Genomic DNA, 6,000 nt, shown 5'->3' with positions numbered 1-6,000 from the left:
TGCAGGTAAACTACGACAGCTAAAGCTTTAAACTAGTTCGCCTGCGTCATCATTTCTGTGTTACAGCAAAGTGTTACCTTTACTTTCTGGCAGATCCAGGACAACCAATCAGAACACAGTTCAGCAGTCACGTGGGAGAAGTCTTTGCGAAATGATGGGCCCTTCCCTTTTGGCGCTAAATCTACTTCCTGCCACATAGTGAGACGCGCCTGCGCGGTACGCATGTCAACAGATTTGCAGCTCATGTGCGCTGACGGCGCAGCCTGCAGGCGGCTCGATCTCCGAGTGGAGATCAGTGAAAGCTGCGGGACGAGTGCGGGAGCGGAACCAGCGGATTCAAACCGCAAACAGTCACGGACGGACAGGTGGCGGGTTTACCTGCAGGCAGCGGCCGAGCCGGGCGTCCTTACTGCAGGTAACAGACGCGCGATCATCTGCGCTGACGCCGGACTGTTAGCGCATGTTCGTTTTTACATGTCAGCACATCCATGCAGGCTGATGAACCCGCAACCCCACAGGTTACGGCGAAGCAGTGCGCGTGCGCGTGCACTCCTCACCTGAGTTGAGCAGCAACGTTTCAGGGTCGCTTTTTTCATGTCAACAGTCATTTCTATGAACCGACAGTCACTCAGACCTTCAGTGTTTGTGAAGCAGGTTTGTCTGTTTCTGTCCGGATTGTAGCAGAATTCTTCACGGAGGATCATGATGATCATATCGCTGCATGGCTAAAGAAAAACAGGAATGTTTGTCTGGGAATATGAAATAGTTGTTATTCTGTCATTATATATTCAGTGTGTATGAACCTCTTTTTCAGTAGGACAATTGTATTTATCTCTCTATAAAGGACAATAATTGAATTTTTGTATTTCTTCCTATGTAAAAACCTTTTCTGTCCCTCTTCTCCAGACCCTGGTGGTGAGGGTCTGGGGGTGAGGGTCTGGTGGTGAGGGTCTTGTGGTGAAGGTCTGGGGGTGAGGGTCTGGTGGTGAGGGTCTTGTGGTGAAGGTCTGGTGGTGAGGGTCTTGTGGTGAAGGTCTGGGGGTGAGGGTCTGGTGGTGAGGGTCTGGGGGTGAGGGTCTGGGGGTGAGGGTCTGGGGGTGATGGTCTGGGGGTGAGGGTCTGGTGGTGAGGGTCTGGGGGTGAGGGTCTGGTGGTGAGGGTCTGGGGGTGAGGGTCTGGTGACCCTTTGCCCGGGACCAATAGCTACAGTTTTCTTAGGTCCAGAACCAGTGACCACAGATGATAGAGCTTCCAATTCCCAACAGAAATACATGAAATAGCCCTGCAGACCTACAATCAAGCAAGTTATTCATATTTTACGTCTTGCTGGTGGCCTTTGGTTTGCGGATAGAAAACAATGGGAAAACGTTGTAACACATGTATGAAAGTTTTTTGTCTTTTCTGATATGACATCTTCACTATCTGTGCTCTAAACAGCATCAATTCGTCACAGGACATTATTCAAGTGATTCTGCAGTTTTGCATCGCACACGTTTTATGAGTGCAGTCTAGTATTCTGTATGGAGGGCTTGAACCTGTGAGCGCTCCTTACTGCGCTCATTTACATAGTTCGTGAAGATGTGACGTGTGGCACTTGGCTTTGCATCGACGGACGTCCCGCGTTCCATCGAGTTTCCTCCGTGTTTACCGGTCGTTTTGGGGACCTTATTTATCTTGTACCTTTCAGGAATCGATCCAGTCACGAGAAAGCTGCCGTTGGATCACAAATGACCACTCTACCTAACTATAAGCTTTCCCAGAATGCACTGCAACGCTTATTTGAACACTGCAAATGTTCCACAGCAGAAAACAAGTTCTTCAATGGTGAAGTGAAAATGCACAAGCGGCGTGCGCAGAGACGGTTCTATGTTCCTGAATGAGCCGTTTGGCGGCGAGGCGTTTCTGAATGTCAGCGCTGTGATTGTATTGATCCACATTGACGCTGTCAGCAGCATTGATTTCATTTTCATGTGCTTTAGCTCAGCTCGGTGGCAATTTCTTTCTGAATTCTTATGTGTAATTTGTTTGTTCCTTTAAGGATCGTCTTTACTGATGTAATGACTGTTCTTCCTGGGCTCCACTTTTATTTAAAAAGACATCCATTAGATGTATTAAAATTAGTCAAAATGATTAAAATCATTTAGTTTAAAGTTGGTAATTAACGGCTTGATGCCTGAAGTTATTTCCAGCTCTGACAGAAAAGATCTGTCGTGTTTTCGCCCTGTTTTCTCAAAAACACTCAAATAATTTCAACTATTTTGTTTTATCCAACAGAAAGAGCAACCTAACTGTGATTTTAGAGCCATGCTGACCCTAACTCCAACCCATGACGTTAGGATTTTCATGGCGTCTCCTCCCTGTCAGACTTTTCTGCGTTTTAACAGGATCTTCTTGTTGTCTGGAGGCTCCAGGCCGGTAAAGGGATGGATTCTGGATTCCAGCCTCACAGCTGGACGAACGTGTTGTTTTCCAAGAATGACTTGAGGTTTCCCAATGTGGCCGTTCAGGTGTCTTGTTCTGACAGGCAGGCTCTTCATTTCCCTTTTCCTGTGTTTCTGAAGGTACTCTTCCTCCGTGTTGAGTACATGTACTATGGAGACTTGTGTATTTGAGGACACAGATGACTTCATCATTACCTCACTCTGCTCCGTTGGAGAACTTATCAAAAACATGTGGCTCTGCTCCCCCTGCACACTTACAGTTGACAGAGCGTCTAACGTTTTGCCTTTTGTGTGTGTGTGTGTGTGTGTGTGTGTGTTATGGTGGGTTGTCTTACTGCTCTTTGGGTTTGACATGATTTGTCAGACGTTTGGCATGTTTCAACACGTCGGTTCTGTTGGCCTGGACCAGATTGTTGACTTGTTCCTTAAACCCAGTGGTGCCAAATGTGAAACACATCAGCAGATTTATGACCTTTTAAGTGCAGAATCCTGGAGTGTTGATGCCTGAAACTGGAAGAGTTCCTTAAAGCAAAGACTGATATTTTTATCCAACAGCACAAATGACGTCTTTCAGTTTAGCATAAGCCTTCTGGACTAATCCAATCAACTTCCCCGACTAAAGTGGTGCAGTGAAAAACGCCAACATTTGTCACCTTTTCCACTAACTGGACTGTTTCATTTTACATGCTTGGCTTCTCTTGATTGGAGGAGGGAGGCAGAGCTCTGGTTTCACTTAGCAATGTTTTTCAAACCCTCCAGTGTTGTGTGATGTGATGCACATGTGGACCGCTTAGATACTGCCGTTGGTGACTTGCCAGAGCCAAAGAGCCCTCTTGAAGGGTGGATGTTTAACTACAGCCTCCAACAACCGGCCCCCGTCTTGCACCACCACTTTAATCTGCGCTGATGCGTTCATGTGGCTCTGCAAATAAAAAAAGTTTGCATTCGTTGCACAATGTTTGTGTGTCAGCTTTTCTCTGCCCGGGAGATGGTCAGCTGGTCTAAAGCAGCGTCTGTTTGGGATGTGTTAGAAAAGGGTTGCCATAGCGACAGGATCAGTCGCTGACAATGGGACAAGGACAGTGCCGAGCTTTGTCCAACAGGCATCTGACCAAATGAGGTTTTGAGGCAGATGGCAGCTCTTTTGAAGCCAGCAGGTCATCACTTTATCAAAAAGTTAAAGATGAAAATGCTGTTTTAACATGTTCCTGCTGAATATGTCTCATGATGTTTGACACAGATCAAGAAAATCTAGATTATAACTGCGTCTCTGAGTTTTTCTGTATTCTAATCATTGTGAATGAGGAGCAGATGGAAAGATGCAGTTTGAAAAAGCCTGTAGCAGTGATGGAGCTGCCACAGTCGGGGGGCTTCCTGGCCTTTCTGGTCATCCACCTGCAGACAAACAGATCCATGAACGTCTTTGTTTTCCTGGTCTGAGCTGGAACCTGGATCAGGACTGGACGGATGGATGGATCTCATATTGCTGCCATTTTTGGTGCACCGCTAACGTGAGGCTGCATTCACACGAATGCGATTGGCGCGGCTTCTGCCGCCATTCCATGTTAAGCTAATGGTACAGATGCAGAGGTGAATTTCTAATGAACTCCTGCCGCTCTGCAGAAACTATGTCCTAGAAAACGCCCCGGGTTTCTGGATTTTGTCTAAAAACGGCTTCATCAGAATGAAAAGATCACTGAGAACGCTTTGAAAACAGATCAGAAGATGATCGGAATGGAACTTTAAAACGCTGGAGGAACCAACAGGAATGTTGACGTCAGAGGGAAACCGCTCTGTTTTAATCTGAAGACGTTGTGTTTTATCTAAACGAGTTACAGTCATTATCAGGTCCATCCGTGTTCTGAAACGGCAGAAACCACTTTGAGGGTGACGGGGTTGCTGGAGCCTATCCCAGCGACGGCTGGGTGAAGGCAGCTTCCATCCTGAACACGTCCCCAGTCTGTTGCAGAGACGCACACTCACACCTATGGGGACACTTTAAAATCACCAATTCACCTATGAAGCGTGTTTTTGGGCTGTAGAAGGAAACCGGACACAGGCAGGACGAGAACATGCAAACTCAACACGGAACAGTCCCAGCTGGGATTCAAACCTGTGGCTTTCTGTTGACAGGCGAGAGCGGTAAACACTACACCACTATGCAGCCCAATACTCATACTCTTAATAACAACAGTGTGTTCAATCAAACCCAGCAATCTGTCAGTAATGAATGATCAGGATCATGTTAGAAGATCATGCTATGAATTCTCCGTGAGCTCATTTAAGCCTTTGTTATCATGAAAGGGCTCGACATAGCCATTTGTCCGCTGGCCCGGTCCTGTTTTTCGAGCAGTGCGGACCACAAGACTTTACTTTTCACTTGTCCGCTCGGGCCACTAAAATATCTAACGGTTTATATATTCTTCACCTTTTTCAATAAAGTAAATTTTGCGAAAACGTGTAGATTTACCTCGTCTTCATAATTTAGTTTTTCTGCTAGTCCTGTGTTCAGACTTCAAGGGTTTCTATGGGAAACCTTTGATCACTTCTCCTTCTCTCCCGCCTGCGCGCCGCGGCTTTCACTGCCGAGCACCACGCGGCACGCGCTCACTACTTTTTTTTTTTCAAACTTTATTGAATGTAACAATTCAATACAAAACAATGTTAAACAGCAACAACGAAGGCACAAGCCAGTGGGTTATTATTACATTTGATTATAAATCCGACACCGTCACTGAAGAGAGACTGAAGCATGTCAGAGATGTGGAAGACATGGCAGGAATAGAAAGGAATATGTTGGATGGAGTAATGGGTATAATTAGTAGTATGGACAGCAAGATATTTAATGAATGCATTGAAGATGAAACTGTATGCACTAAGCTTTAAGCTGAATGTCAAAGAATCAAAGGCAACTCCAAATACCTGAATCTCAGACTCAAATGCAGTAGAATGTTAAACTACTTAATTTTGTTTTTCTTTACAACACTGTAAGCAGTAAGTATTTCTAGTTAGCTGAATGATCTCAGTGAGACCTGCACAATATGAGGAAAACTCGCGATATGCGATATCAGAGATTAAAATTGCGATAACGATATAATTTGCGGTATATAAACAAACAGCAAAATAACCAAATAACCATTCCCAGTTTAAAAATTATACTCCAAATGACCCACGTTGACATAGGTTACAAACATCTAACATAACAGGGCTCCATCTGATTGGTCAACAATGTGAAGGCGTCCATCCGATTGGTCAAATGCATTAAAGGATTTATTTGATTCGTTAATGGTTCAAGCTGCCATTAGATTGTTTTAACACATTTAAGGTTTATGATTTATTGCGATATTTGCCGTTAGAAGCACCATGAAAACTTCTGAACTAGTGTTACCTACTACACTGCAGTGCTCTCTTTAAAACATCTGAAACAGACTAGAGCAGATTTAAGTTTGATATGCTCTATTTTCAGTCATTGAAAAGTGTAGAAATAAGTGATGTCACCAGAATGCACCAAATTGCACCATATTAAAAGTTTCCGTGGGGGCATGCCCCCAGACCCCCC

At 45.0% G+C, this 6,000-nt stretch overlaps 1 protein-coding gene across 3 annotated transcripts in view; it reads left to right on the top strand.

The window, feature by feature from the left end:
* Nucleotides 1–200: 200 nt before the first annotated feature.
* The window catches only part of add3a (adducin 3 (gamma) a), a 138,563-nt gene continuing 132,763 nt past the window's right edge, over nt 201–6,000 (top strand). For all 3 annotated transcript variants that reach the window (XM_078947176.1, XM_078947541.1, XM_023951081.2), the window contains exon 1: nt 201–415. The gene's annotated coding sequence lies outside the window, so the exon portion shown is untranslated. The remainder of the gene's footprint in view (nt 416–6,000) is intronic.

The sequence above is a fragment of the Oryzias latipes genome, chromosome 1, assembly GCF_053564925.1.
Source record: "Oryzias latipes strain Hd-rR chromosome 1, Olatipes_Hd-rR_3.1".
NCBI lineage: Eukaryota > Metazoa > Chordata > Actinopteri > Beloniformes > Adrianichthyidae > Oryzias > Oryzias latipes.
Note: the sequence above shows the minus strand (reverse complement) of the source record. Positions and strands in the feature narration are given on the sequence as shown.